Raw genomic sequence first — 16,298 nt, forward strand, 5'->3', positions numbered from 1 at the left:
CTTCCGATTTGCGAGTGACATGAGGAAGATTTGACAATTTATACAGATGTTTATTATTGATTTAATCTTCGTTCAGTGATGACGACTTGAACGTTGGCCCCAAGTGGAAGAGGTTGCGCTCACAGCAGGAGTACTCTGTGTATCTGCGTTGTGTCGCTCTCGTAACTGCGTGCAGCGGGGTCTGCGTTACGTTGCCAGAGCACTCCCGCGGTGGCGGGTTGTGACTTGTGGAGATAAACGGGCATTTAGGCGCTAATGGGTCAGTTATATGGATAATACACTTCGTTTTTTTACGAGAATCTACACGCTGCGTTTCTCTTTGTTTGCTGTTCTGCTGAGTGTCTTTTAAGATACCCATTGTGCACAGTCTCTTTCCTACCGTGTTTCCCATGTGCTGAGTACGCATCGTACAAGTCTTGTTGAATTCGATTTAACCAGTGTTCTTGCTTCTTGCAGCATCAAATAGCGACTAAACCCGCATTCATTCCTAGATTATTTTCATTAATCTGTTTACGACGGTGTAACGTTCAAGTAGAGCTGTTTCTGGGATCAGGAAGATAGTTTATAAACTCTTTTTTATTTTCTTTGGTTGCAGTTAATTTTTTTCCGTAAGGATTTCTTTTTTAGTCAAATGTTTTACCGAAGCGAAAGTAGACGTCCGTAAAAAATTCACGGTGTATTTCTGTCCCAAAAGTCGTGATGCTACTTTTGCAAAAAAGGATTTAATCGCTAGAAATTAATCGGCGTAATGAAAGAAATTTAAAGGAAAATCGAAATACTTCACGAACGGGTGGACGAACAGCTGCTGCCTACCTATGTAAATCAAGTGTCAAAGATTTATCTCTTCAAGGCCTATCTATTTTGCGCATAAAAAGTTACATTAGTGTAATCCTGTATTTAACTGCCAATAAAGAAAAATTTGAAGGAAAAATTTTTTGAAAAAAGAAACAGTCAAAAGATTTGTGAAATGATTTGTCTAGAAGTAAAATATAAATTATTAGAGAAACATGATGCGCCTTTGAATGGTGCTTGAAGTCACCTATAGAAAATGAGGTGTCGATTGAGAATTTAACATTGAATCTTCGAATTTTAAAGAATAATACACGATATTTATCTGGTAGATTATGTTTACAGTCCAACCAACTATTGTCTCGCCTCGACAGATTTGTATGTCTGTGTCCAAATAAGTAAAAATGTTCCAACTATTTTTCACTGTAAAAATTTTTTTCAGTTGGCAGACCTACAAATATCAGGAAAGAAAATGCATCTAGCGCAAGAAGTAATGTCTCCTTTACCAGCGCCGTTGATATCTTTGTTCTTGGTCACTCATTTCTACCGGTTAAAAAAGCGGATATAAGCAACAGAAAAAATTGGAACCGCAGATCGGAGAGCAGTTCCGGTCGAACTGCAAATTTTGTATAGTGTTCTCTCTATGGAACTACATAAGCGTGAGCGCTCTAGTTGCTACGGTTCTTTGTTTCTGAGTTCAAATATTGAAATACTTGACTTTGCACAACAATGACAACCACAGTTTCACTGCAGTATTCGAAGTGAAAATTTTCAGGGCCTCTAGGAAGTACTCGGTGCTGTTGTATGGCTACGACCTATTTCTTTGACCTGTATAGCAACAAAGGAGAAAAACATTTAGTAATTGTAGAGTCCGAAAAATTTTTCGCTAGAGAACCTACAACTAACAAAAATAGGAATGCGTGGGATAAAAGAAGTGGTAAGGCTCTTCCCACTGCGTAGACAAAATTGTTCTTACTCACTAACGTTTGTCAGTAGAAAAACGATAATCGACAAAAATGTAATACATTTGGAACCTTCGATCAGATAGCACTTGCAGTCCGTTACAGAAATTCACTAAGTTCTCTCCTTACGTCAGAAAAATATGTAAGTATCTCAGCTGCTATGGTTGCATAGCAATAGCAACTCTGTCGAAAAAAAAAACACATTTTACTGCTCGACTTTACCAAGAAATAGTATTTCAGCTAGTAAAACATTCTAAACGCTTTACTTCGCATGGAGATAGTATCTAAATCTCAAACCACAGTAGACTACACGATCTACATAACAGACCAGACAAATATCTTGTAGTACTATTTAAAATACTAAGTTGAATATTGAACTTAGAATTCTCATTCGGCGCCTCATTGGCTGTACACGATTTCGAGCATCGTTTAAGGGCCCGTCAAACGTTTCTCTAATAAATTTTATATCATTATATTAGACAAACAATTTCGCAAAACATTTGCTTGGATATTTTCTTTTTTTCAAATTTTTTTATATATTCCTCTTTATCCTATTCGCAAATCTGGGACCTGTTTCCGCTTCTGAGAAATGTTGGTATCCAAAGTGAAGAATCAGATTCATGCTACAACAGAAGAGAGTCAGAGTAGTGGTTATTAAAGGGGTACAATGTTTCTATCTTGCTATGTCGTCATGATGGATCACATTTTCGACAGGCAGCGCCGTACCGATAGCGTCTTTTCCAGGGTTACACCAGTCGGCTCTCAGTGATGGGTCGAAAACATGGTCTGCGACTTTCCTATTACTTCCTCAACGTCCACACATAACGCAGTGCGGATCCTAAGTTTCACTCTATCGTTGGGTTAATCGTTTGTCTGATTATACAAGATACCTGCTCTTGCAGTGGGCGCCAACCTTTCTGAAAGCACTACGCCTGGTCAAGACCACATGTAAAATAATAACGCCAACGAAGTTTAGCACCTAACTAAGCTTAAGGAGAATGAATTTATTTTTGAGCTCTTATATTTTTAAAATGAAGAAAGAAATAAACAAAATAACATGCACATTTCTTGAAGTAAGAAATAATGAAATAGTGAAATAATTTATACGCCTCGTTTCTGTATTCGGTTTTGTCCCTTCTAGTTCACATCGTAAGTTACATTCTTAAGTTCATTCACATTCTCGTTTTTGTTTTCATCCCAGCTGTTGCAGCAGCCATCTCTTACACTTGTATGGTATGACGAATGGAATCAGTATTTTGAAGATATTCCACCGTCATGCACTAATGATAGTATTTGAAAACTTTTGATTTTTATTTGTTACTTACCTAATAAACATTGTAATTTCGTTTACTTTCTTGTGACGAAATAGTGATAATCAAGAAGATTTTTGCGAAAATAATTTAGTACCATAACTGAACAATAGCCTAAACTTTTTTTGAACCCAAATGAAAACTTCATTTGACATCCAGTGTGACAAGACTTCCAGTGCACTTCAAAAACACTGAGGTGCGTCGAATTTGGTTGAACAAAATAATTATTTATTTATTGCTTATTTTGCCTGACCAGATTAGCACCTCAAGGCCATCTCTTAAATCTGACCAGGTACAACACACACAAAGGATATTACAAAAACGTTCACAGGAATAATAATTATAATAATAATAACAATAATAAATGAAACAACACGTTCCCACATACAAGTATGCACCACAAAATGTACTGGAGAATGATGAATACAAATTATACTGGAACAGAACCATTATAACAGATAAAACAACACCACATAACAAACCTGACATCATACTCACCAATAAAAAGAAGAAATTAACACAACTAATACCCAATACGACAAATATACAGAAGAAAACAGGAGAAAAAATTGAAAAATACATCCAACTGGCTGAGGTAGTCAAGGACATGTGGCATGAGGATAAAGTTGACATTATACCAATTATACTATCAACTACAGGAGTCATACCACACAATATCCACCAGTACAGCAATGAAATACAGCTACATCCAAACTTATATATACAACTACAGAAATCTGTAATTATTGATACATGTTCAATTACCCGAAAGTTCCTAAATGCAATATAACATATACCATACAGTTAAAAGGAAGTCACGCTTCATCAAGGTCCGCGTCACTTTCTACTTTTGACCAGACATAACGTCTGAGAGAAGAAAGAAATAATAATAATAAATAATTGACACTAATAATGGTAACAATAATTGAAAATAGTAATAAAAATAATCGTTGACACAAATAATAATAATAATAATAATAATAATAATAATAACAGTCTAGGATACAGACAAAAAATAGGAATAGATAATACAAATACTAGAGAAGAACTAAAAGAACAATGTAGACAAAGACTAACAAAAATACTGAAAACAGAATTGACAGCAAGAAACAAGACAAAAGCTGTAAATACTTATGCTATACCAATATTGACCTACTCATTTGGAATAGCGAAATGGAGTAACACAGACCTAGATGCACTCAATACACTTATACGATCACAATGCCACAAATATAGAATACATCACATACATTCAGCAACTGAAAGATTCACATTAAGCAGAAAGGAGCAGAAAGGAAGGAGGAAGGGGATTTATCGACATAAAAAACCTACATTATGGACAGGTAGACAATTTAAGAAAAAATCTTTATAGAACGAGCAGAAACAAGCAAAATACACAAAGCAATCACTCATATAAATACATTGGCTACACCACTGCAATTTCATAACCACTTCTACAACCCTTTAGATTACATAACATCAACAGATACGAAGCAAGTAAATTGGAAAAAGAAAACACTACATGGCAAGCACCCGTACTATCTAACACAGCCACACATCGATCAAGACGCATCCAACACATGGCTAAGAAAAGGCAATATATACAGTGAGACGGAAGGATTCATGATTGCAATACAGGATCAAACAATAAACACCAGATATTACAGCAAGCATATTATTAAAGATCCCAATACCACAACAGATAAATGCAGACTTTGCAAACAACAAATAGAAACAGTAGATCACATCAAAAGCAGATGTACAATACTAGCAAATATAGAATACACCAGAAGACATGACAATGTAGCAAAAATAATACATCAACAGCTTGCCGTACAACATAAACTAATAAAACAACACGTTCCCACATACAAGTATGCACCACAAAATGTACTGGAGAATGATGAATGCAAATTATACTGGAACAGAACCATTATAACAGATAAAACAACACCACATAACATACCTGACATCATACTCACCAATAAAAAGACGAAATTAACACAACTAATCGAAATATCCATACCCAATACAACAAATATACAGAAGAAAACAGGAGAAAAAATTGAAAAATACATCCAACTGGCCGAAGAAGTCAAGGACATGTGGCATGAGGATAAAGTTGACATTATACCAATTATACTATCAACTACAGGAGTCATACCACACAATATCCACCAGTACATCACCGCAATACAGCTACATCCAAACATATATACAACTACAGAAATCTGTAATTATTGATACATGTTCAATTACCCGAAAGCTCCTAAATGCAATGTAACATATACCATACAGTTAAAAGGAAGTCACGATTGATCAAGGTCCGCGTTTCTTTCCATTTTTAACCAGACATGACGTCTGAGAAAGAAACGAAATAATAACAACGATAAAACAGTCGTAGTAAAAAGCATTAAGAATGACGTACATTAATTTGGCACCTTTGGAATATATCTTCAGTATTACAGAAGCGAAGGAGTAAAGAAAGAGGAAAAGATTAAAATGACTGTGACATTACTGTTAGGAAAGAACAGAATTTAAATAAAGAGCTCTGCCAACCTGTGGGAGGGAAAAGTTGTGGGAGACAGGGGGCATGATGAGGGTGAGCTGCATAGTAGTATATGGAAGAGGTAGCTATTGGGGTAGAAGGTGGGCCGTTAACTGTCTTCTGAAGTATGGTAGGAATTTAATTTCTCTAATTTTTTGAGGAAGATTGTTCCAAAGTCGAGTTCCTAATAAAGAGAATTATTTAGAGAACATGGGAATGTTATGCGATGGCAGTCTAGGCGCTCAGTCCGGAACCGCGCGACTGCTACGGTCGCAGGTTCGAATCCTGCCTCGGGCATGGATGTGTGTGATGTCCTTAGGTTAGTTAGGTTTAAGTAGTTCTAAGTTCTAGGGGACTGATGACCACAGATGTTAAGTCTCACAGTGCTCAGAGCCATTTGAACCATTTTTTGCGATGCCACAGAAACGATTTTGCTATGTTCATAATGATTATTTCTGCTGTGTTATTCAGACAGTAGTGTAAGAGTTAGAAGTTAAGTAAGAGGGAGTGAAATGATTGAGAAGACGATAGAGCGGACATAGGGTATAATAGTCTCTACACTTATCGGCGCGTATCCCTTGCATTTTTCTAATGCTCCGGAAACTAATGTAACTGGAATGCCATCTCTGCATCCGTCACAGTTCCTGGGATAACTTTACGTCCATTTGTAAGTGTTGTTGTTGTTGTCTTCAGTCCTGAGACTGGTTTGATGCAGCTCTCCATGCTACTCTATCCTGTGCAAGCTGCTTCATCTCCCAGTACCTACTGCAACCTACACCCTTCTGAATCTGCTTAGTGTACTCATCTCTCGGTCTCCCTCTACGATTTTTACCCTCCACACTGCCCTCCAATGCTAAATTTGTGATCCCTTGATGCCTCAAAACATGTCCTACCAACCGATCCCTTCTTCTAGTCAAGTTGTGCCACAAACTTCTCTTCTCCCCAATCCTATTCAATACCTCCTCATTAGTTACGTGATCTATCCACCTTATCTTCAGTATCTTCAGTATTCATACCTCACAAAAATAACTTTACGTGGCATGCTCAAGAGTGTCAAGTGCAAACAAGCTGTGTATATATTATTCAGAGAGGAAGGCTGTAAATACAGGGTGTTTCAAAATGAACATACCGGTTTTAAGACGTTTTAGCATTTATTCTGTTCAACTTACACTTGTAAATAATATACCATATGAAAGAGCAAGTCAAACAATTTTTTCGTATACCTGTGCACAGTGGGAAGAGTATTTCTTTTTCGGTGAATCAGCTGTAACTGATGTTTCTTATCTTGATGTGCTACAGCTATGGCCCGTGCCTCAGTAGGAAGAAGCTGAACAACACGTCTTTATTTGGGAGCAAGATGGTGCGCCGCCTCATAGTCCTAACTCAGTACGCGACTGGTTAAACGACGTTGTATTGGGCTCAAGGGGCCGACTGACACAGCACATGACCTCCTCATTCACACACGATCTCACGCGATCATGTTCAAATGGTTCAAATGGCTCTGAGCACTATGGGACTCAACTGCTGTGGTCATTACTCCCCTAGAACTTAGAACTACTTAAACCTAACTAACCTAAGGACATCACACACATCCATGCCCGAGGCAGGATTCGAACCTGCGACCGTAGCAGTCGCACGATTCCCGACTGCGCGCCTAGAACCGCGAGACCACCGCGGCCGGCACGCGATCATGTGTATGTGAGTCGATACCAGTTGATCTATCCGACTTTAGAAAGAGTGTTATTGCAACAGTTACTCTTGACACATTGATCAAGGTTTCGTAACAACTCGCCTATCGACTCGATTTCTGATCGGTGTTCATACTGAATAATTGTAAGAAAAACGATTTGTGTTTGTCTTTCATTTCGTGTATTATTTATGATTGTAAGATGAATGTAAGCTACAAAGCCTTAAAACACGTATATCCATTTTGAAACACCTTGTACTGTATAAAAATCTGATTTGTGAATAGTTTTCATTTAACTTTTATACTCTAAAAACAAGGAAAAATAAAAAATATAAATTATGAGAAACGACATGTGGTATCCAGAATGAATTTTCACTCTGCGGTGGAGTGTGCACCGATATGAAACTCCCTGGAAGATTAAAACTGCGTACAGGTCCGTTACTCGAAGCTGGGACCTTTGCCATTCGCTAAAAAAGTGCTCTACACAATGAGCTACTCAGGCGCGATTCCCAACGGCTGGATATGACGTACTGGCGTAAGTAAAGCAATGAGGCCAGATCTTGGTTCGTCTTTAGCTAGCTCAGTTGGTAGAGCATTTGCCCATGAAACGCAAACGTTCCAGGTTCGAAGCCCGGTCCGGCACACAATTTTAATAAGCCATTAAGTTTCGACATACGGTATATTCTTCTGGTGTTTCCCGGCTAACGCTAAAAATTTGACGATTTATTTTTCAACCTGTTCGACGGAAGGAAATGAAGGAGTTTAATATCGCTTAGGCGACACGGACGTTAGAGACTGAGCACAAGGTCGAATAGGATAAAGGTGGGGAAGGAAATCGACCGTAACCTCTTGAGATTGAACCGTTCTGGCATTTGGCTTAATCGATTTAGAGAAACCACGGGAAACCTAAAGCGACATTGCCAGAAGGGGATTCGAACACCTCTCGAAATGTAGGTCCAGTGGGTTATTTACTGGTCCACGTCGGTCGTTAGTATGCAGGACAGATAAACCACTAGTAAAAAAGAAAATATCCGTGTCAACAACCAATTCAGCATAGTTGATACAGATCGCCCGTTTTTCTCTTACGTTTTTGTTTCTCACCTCGATGAGATTGTTCCTAGGAAATGAAGGAGATTACAAAACTACGTAGCTTTAAACGCGAATTTGCTACATCAGAAGAACGACATCGCGGAGTCCATCCCGGAAAACTAACCACAGCTAACGTAAACGCTGGCTACCGTAGGATCCGCGAGAAGAGCCAGGAATAGAGACGCGAGTGGGCCGCAGGAAGGCACTATTCGTGACTGCTGACGCCATGCGCCAACCACCAAAACCTTCCAGGGTCTGCACTTCGAAATGTCGACACCGAAGCTCTGCGTCCTACGACTTCCGGCAGGCCTGTCCTGTCAATGGGACGCCCGTCGAAACACAAATTACGCCCTGATGCGTCTAGCAGGCAGGAGTCGCAACACCACAAAGGATAGCAAATAACGAAATTTTACTAACTGCGCGCATACATATACAGTAGGAACAATACAGGATTTAATTTTTATGTAACACGGGGTAATACAGCCATGCGAAAATTACACAGCACATATGGCAGCAACAATGGTTTTAACGCAACTTAGAGTCAACTGAGCTTCGATGAAGAGCGTTCATTCCACGCTGCTGCAACTTTGAGCCAGGGTTTATCAGCCGTAGGGGCTAGACAGTAGTTATGTGCCAATTTCTCGGCAACCCAAGAACAGAACTTTCCTTGGGTGACAGATGTGGGGAGCTTGGTGGCCAGGGCTACGGTGCAACAGCCCCCGTACAGACGCAGGTCAGGGCAATAAGGGTAGCATGCGGTCTCGCTTTATCCTCTTCAAAGAGAGGCTTCAAAGAAGGCCTTAACACGCAAGAAATTACCGGCTTTGTCCAGACTTCCGAGTGTGTGAACCAGAGGATTGCGTACCCAACGGCAACATTTACACTCACGACAGGTGCTCTGCTGACGAACGCAGTGTCGCAAAGTTCGCTCTCTTTGGAGTCTCCAGAAACAGATACATCCATCGTGAATCTGTACGCAAAACCGTGACGCTTCTGAAAATACGACGAGGCGCTACTGCATCCTGTATTGTTCATCACACCGCTGTGGGCACAGGTCTCTCTGCTGTAGGGTTGGTGGTTATCGTTGAAACATCCGGTTTTCGGTTATCTCACTTTTTTTTAACGGTAGTTTGAACTGAGTGTTAAAACCGCTCAAAATAACCGGTTTTTGAAATAACCAATTTCGGTTTTTTAGTCCTATTATTTTCCGTAATAAACCTAGAAATCGAACAAAGACTGAAGAAATTTGACTCTCTCATTTTCGGGATCTATAGAATCAAAATCATAAATTAAATAGGAAAATAAAAAGAAAACTTAGTCCGTCCACCGTTTGCTGCTTTTCTGAAAAAGTGATAAATGGCTGAATACTACAAAAAATCGGCAGTATTCGCCTACTGACAATAATTTTTTTGAAACTATGCTAAAAAATCACGTACTAATCGAGGATCATACCAGTATTTAGGAGTTAGGAATTTTAGTGCTAAACGGTGAAAACTGAGCTTGAAAAACTCTACTTTTCGTATTAATTTGTTTGTTTTTCAAAGTCAACAAGCTGATAAAAGCATATTACGAAGACACAGGATACGGATCAGCTACTTTCAATTTTTATTATAAACCATGAGTGTGTCGTTAAGGTATAAGTTTTCTCCTTGTATGATGTCGCAAGTTTCTTGTGGCTCCTTCCGTTTTTTACCTTTTAAGGGGGTGTAGGACGTCAAACGGGTCGACTTGGAGCAGGAGAGGCACCACAGGACATTTTAATTTCAGCTGTCTATACTTTTACAAATGAATTTATAAAACGTTGCAGCATTACCAGGAAGGATTCAGGATTCACACTCATAGCAGTGGAAGTTCAAAAACTTGCTATGTTTTTGAACTTCCACTGCTATGAGTTTGAATCTTGAATCCTTCCTGGTCATGCTGACAACGTTTTATGAATTTATTTGTAAAAGTATAGACAGTGGAAATTAAAATGTCCTGTGGTGCCTCTCCTGCTCCAAGTCGGCCCCTTTTGACGCCCCACACCCCTTAAAGGAAATGGAACATTGTACTTCACTGGTGCAGCACCGACGACGATAGCGTGAAACTGTCACATAGACAAACGGGGCAAGTCTCGCACAATGCATGTACACGCGCACCGTCCTATAGGCCACGCCACGTGCTTCAAAAATGGTTGAAATGGCTCTGAGCACTATGGGACTTAACATCTATGGTCATCAGTCCCCTAGAACTTAGAACTACTCAAAACTAACTAACCTCAGGACATCACACAACACCCAGTCATCACGAGGCAGAGAAAATCCCTGATCCCGCCGGGAATCGAACCCGGAACGCGGGCGTGGGAAGCGAGAACGCTACCGCACGACCACGAGATGCGGGCACGCCACGTGGTCACAGGTACATTATTCTCACAGTAATGCTGTACCAATTTCGATGCCGTGTGTTTCATGCTCATTCCTGTCGGCATTGTTATTAAAATAGCGTTGATCGCTTTTCCCATTTTTTTGACTAACGCAATATTTCAAAGGAATGGAAATTTTACGAAGAAAAATTACTCGTTTTTTTCTTAAAAAAACGGTGTATTTAAAATCCAAAAATGTTAGTAATGCTGCTACGGCTAATTGAATTCCGTTTTTTTACCCAGTCAATAGTAATAAATAAAAAGAAACACCCGTTACAACCGAGACCAAGAAAATATCGAAAAATACCGGTATCGGTTTTAACCGGTCGGTTTTTCCCATCTCTTCTCAGCTGCCGCTTCAAGACAAGTCGCGACAATGGCCACTGTGCTGACAATCGTAGTCTAACTATCCGTCTGTATACCTTTCTTGATGCAAACAAGCCTATTTCCTGGCTCGAAGAATGCTGCGTGACAGTTCGTGCCTGCACATCCTAGGGAACAAATGTGTCGTCTCGGTCGCTAGTCGCGTGGAGCAAAGGAGGTCGGTTTGAGAGTGGCCTCCTGAACTCATCGACTCGAGATTAGCATGACAGATGTGAGGCCTCTGCCAACTGAATCAACAATATGGTGAAAAAATGAACTGCACTCTCGGTACGCCACAATCCTGGCGCTATTGAATTTCTATACACGCTGGTAAACATTTCTCTTTCTTACATGACTCACGACACTGTCATCTCACAAACAAACAACATTCAGATGCGATTTCTGAATAGAAACACTGTACGTAATCTTTCCTTACACAGGGTTTAACGGGTATAAGTGCAGATATTTCTAGATGTGGTGCCTTAATGTACGTAAAATATCAGTGTGTTGGTTGCTTTTTCTCTGCGTCGGACACTCTTCTCACAAACACGTTACAAATTTTACGACCTGATATTTTCTGCACTAAGTGGACTACGCCTGTCAGTATAGTCTAACAGTGTGCACACTCCAACACATGACCTTCAACACATGGGAAAATAAGCATTAATGGCTTGCTTTTGGCACGTGTACTTGGATTTACTACCCAACCTAAAAACATACAACTTGTAATAGCTATAATTATTAGTCTGAAAATGAAGTACATACCGATGTAATGTTGTTCAGTACGCTGTCCTCATTCACAAGTAGAAATCTCTGCATGTATACCCATTACACCCTGTGTTCAGAAGATAGATGGCGTTACTGCTATCTACTTAGTGTGATTACTCTAAGTGTACTACTAATACATTTTTCATATCAGTTTGAAGTTTTTTGCAGGCCTGCTTCATGGTGTTGCGCAATTTTAATGGCCGGCAGTTTACGATTATCCTCGTAGTAAGTGCATTGCGTTTTCGTCCATTACCACAGCAGTGCATTTTAGGACGTTGTTTACTGCATTACATTCGTCAGTCGTTCTTTAGCGTGTTGTGTTGGTAAATATACCTCGAATTTACCATATCTCGGAACACTCGTACTATTATCACTTTGTGGTCCGCACGTCTCGTACAAATTTATTCGCTTGGCGCCGGCAGTGCTAATTCGGATTACTTCGCTTGTTGCCGGCCGTTCTCGACATTATCGGGAGATTATAAATTGTTACGTTTTACTAATCTCATCGTCAGTTCTCATAAGTTCTCAACCCTGTTCCCCTACTTTCGTGAAATTTCGAAGATATACATACGTAAATAAATACAAATTTTGTTTGTTTAATATATTTGTTTATTTGCATTGTCTTTGATACTTGGTATTTCACTTTCATATGATATGCAGCGAAACAGTCTGCTAGATGTAACGCAACTCCACAAGACTTGCACATTAAATTTGTTGTGCCTTTCTTTTGTTTTTGGAACATACATGGCAGTTTCTTCGTTTCCGTTTATTCGTTTCGGAAATAATTAGGCCTATTAGATGGTGTTGCTTTATGTGACCGTTAAGTCTGTCAACCGGATCACGATGAGACGTACCCGATGTAGTGGCGACCTCCAAGTTTTGGTTCGCGCATTCATCGTAAATAATCGTATAGTCTCTTTCGTCTGACATGATGAAAGGGCATATGTTCTTATGAAAACAAAAAGTTGATGACGTGTGTAACTTAGTGTTGCCTAAACAAAGCTCCAACAGAATGCAGAAGACACTGAAGTGCTGTCGCCGGCCACGCGCGACACTATGCTAACGACACCAGTGTGGCGTCGCCGGACGGCAGAGTGTTAACTGGCTAAAGCCAATGGCAAGTACAGATATAACAATACTTTTGGCGTGTTATTTTCTTTTGATGTGTAGCACAGGATATGGGGACCGCACGAAGCATTTCTGCCAATTATGGAGGGTGCAGTCTCGGAAAAAGCACAGATATTAAATAGTTTTTTGCCGTTTCAAATCGGTAACCATGTCGAGGTTAGTGACTCACCATGTTTAAAAGTAGATAGGAGTTTAACACCTTCTAAAATGCTCTCAACCCAACAATAAGCAGATGGTAAAAAATGTAACAGACAGATAACCATAAGCAAACGTACATGTTAAGGGCAAATATAAATAATTTAAGGAATGATATTTTGCGCTGCACTGGTTGATCGTCACATAGTAGGTAATCACTATTGTACTTTCCTAAGACAGTTGCTACTGAGGTTATTTATTTGCATCGACATCCGAATTTAGTGAAGGTGTGTCTGAGTCCAAAGAAAGCAGTAATACGTAGCAGAAATTGTCTCTTCCATTCACTACATATGATTTTACATGTCTCGTGGGTTGAGGAAGGTGGCATGTATTAAGAACTGCTGTCAAAGAATGTAAACATAGCTGCTCACATTTATTGCCAGTACCTCACTCACCTTATATCATCAACTGAAGAAAAACAAACCACAAGACTGTATCAGTTGCGACTGCAAAACGACAACGCACGCTTTCACGTCGTTAATATGACAAATTTAGTACCAACTACTTAGTTTTTACATTGCCCAGTTATCCCGATCTTTCACATTTCTCATAATGTAAAAACATTCGCAGGTACACCCCCAAAACGCGATTATTTTTCAAACTTCTCTTGACAACTTTGGATCTCCAAAGAAAAGCATTCTGAGAGAATAACAGATAATGAAGAAAATTGTATCAGTGATAAATTTCCGTATCCTCTCCGTGTGGAGAAAAGAGAAAAAAAATCATCATAACCAACAAATGCACGGTAAGTTTTCTGGCGTCCAAACATGTAGATGATTTCACAAAAAAAATAGAATCGCCACCAACCCTGTTAGACAACCAAATAACAACCCAGTTGGACAGCCAAATACATACCGCTGTCAATCAGCCGGCAAACCTCAGTAATTATCTCAAAAATGTTTCAATCAACTCAACACAATAATAATGTACAGTGAAAGGCGCTGACTCTAAAGATTGTTACAGGGGCCTTATGTCTGCGGCGCGTGCGCTCAGAGAAGCTGTTGGATAAAAGGGACACTCAACTGATAGCACTTCCTCTCGATTTTCTAGAGAGGAAAAACTGATGCGTTCTTTTTTTCCGATGTTAGCTTTGGATGGCGCGCCGTGCTTTCGATCGAGCGAGGAGGCGCAGCGACTGGCGCACTGGACTCGCATACGGGAGGACGTCGGTTCCAATCCCCATCCTGATTTAGGGTTCCGTCATTTCTCTAAATCGCTTAAGTCAAGTGCTGGCTGAGTTGCTTTGAAAAGGCACGGCTAATTTCCTTCCCCATCTTCCCTAATCCGAGCCTATGCTCCGCCCCTAATGACCTCGTTATGGACGTTAAACTTACATTTCAGCATTCAGTCGGTATTATTACGATCTTCGTGTGCTGAGTCAACGCAATGCAAACTGTGATAGTAAAAATAAAAAGATTCCATTAATAGCAGTCACTTGCTATCCACTCCATACACTCAAAATCCCTGACTTTAGGCAACAAAATGCACTGCATTCAACATTTTGGGAAAAATGTATGCGTTAATCCTGTGTGTGACGTTGGCGCAGCTGTGTAACTTACCACTCACTCTGCCCTCAAATTCTAGGACACAGTATAATGCCAATACGTTCTTTTGGGCAGCACTTCAGATATTAGCAGATATCATTCTACAGCAGATATGTGTCCATTTACGTACTCTGACACAATCATTTGTGAAGTTATATCGTTCATGTAAGTAAAGTTTGGGTTTTAAGTTACAGCAGCTTATAAAGTTTTCAAGTATCATCAATCGTTCAGTTACCTTGACTGCACCATAAAACTGAATGCCGCAGTGTATCCCTACTGCAAAGTCGCCGCAAAGCAGTCTACAGCCAGGACCAAAGCTACAGCGATTGTTAAAATATTCTCCCACCACACTCCATGTCCAAATATATAAAACTGTTGCAAGAAGTTTCATTTTAAGACATTGCCACCGACGCATCGAACCACAAGGTTGAAAAGATGTTTAAGATATTTCCTTTAGTTGTTTAATACTTTACTGAAATTGGCGGAATCCGACAGAAACTCCTGAAGTTTGATTCACTGAATCGAAACATCGGAGACCATTGAAAAGTTTTGTCTAGATATTTTTAAACAACTGCATATTCTATTAGATAAATTAATCGCTGTTTTTGGAGACAGTACCAATACCAACTACGGTGGGTTTCGTCGATGGCCAGCGGAATGTGTTTCACTAAATTAAAGAACAACTAGGAAAAAATGTAGAAACGAATTGGATGCCATACCTAGATTCTCCACAATACTGTATCAGGCGCTGCTGGAGTTTTAACTGTCGACATGAAACTACTTAGCCGGCCACTGTGGACGAACGGTTCTAGGCGCGTCAGTCTGGAACAGTGCGACCGCTACGGTCGCACGTTCGAATCCTGCCTCGGGCATGGATGTGTGTGATGTTCTTAGGTTAGTTAGGTTTAAGTAGTTCTAAGTTCTAGGGGGCTGATGACCTCAGATGTTAATCCCATAGTGCTCAGAGCCATTTGAACTTCATGTTTCTGGAGTCAAACTTGGCTCTGTTTGAAACTATATATATATATTTCTCATTTCAGTTCTCGAGACTATTCTTCTCCACGCTTTAAATGAGAAATATATTAATCTACACTCAAAGATGTCTGAATGAAAGGAAGACTGTCAGTTTTATTATTATGCAAACCAAGAAGAATTTGAACAAATTAAAGCATGAGACCCATAGCTAAGAAATAATTAATTTGTTTTCTAAATCTGAGGAAGAGACAATGGCTTTCTATACCGCAGCATGTGATTGCTTAGATAAATTGGCTATTTACTTTAATAAATATCAAGTATTTGATTGGGTGATGCTATCGGAAACCCCAGACTGGGTGATGACTGAAGGGTGAAGATTTCAGGCAACAGTTGTTTTCAAGAATATACGTGTCTAAAGAGCTTTTTAGAAACTGAGCGTGACTCGGAAGAATGGAAAAAAGGTGGATTTACTTTGTGAAGGAAATCGAAAAACCTGAACGCAAATGCAGCTGCTAAAATTATTCCCGCACAAAACGCAC

General features: G+C 39.7%; 1 protein-coding gene across 1 annotated transcript in view; it reads left to right on the plus strand.

Moving 5' to 3' along the window:
• Nucleotides 1-16,298, plus strand: part of LOC126354568 (uncharacterized) — a 1,114,027-nt gene that overhangs the window by 70,247 nt on the left and 1,027,482 nt on the right. The gene's annotated exons all lie outside the window — the stretch shown is intronic.

The sequence above is a fragment of the Schistocerca gregaria genome, chromosome 3 (genome assembly GCF_023897955.1).
Source record: "Schistocerca gregaria isolate iqSchGreg1 chromosome 3, iqSchGreg1.2, whole genome shotgun sequence".
In the NCBI taxonomy this organism is placed as follows: domain Eukaryota; kingdom Metazoa; phylum Arthropoda; class Insecta; order Orthoptera; family Acrididae; genus Schistocerca; species Schistocerca gregaria.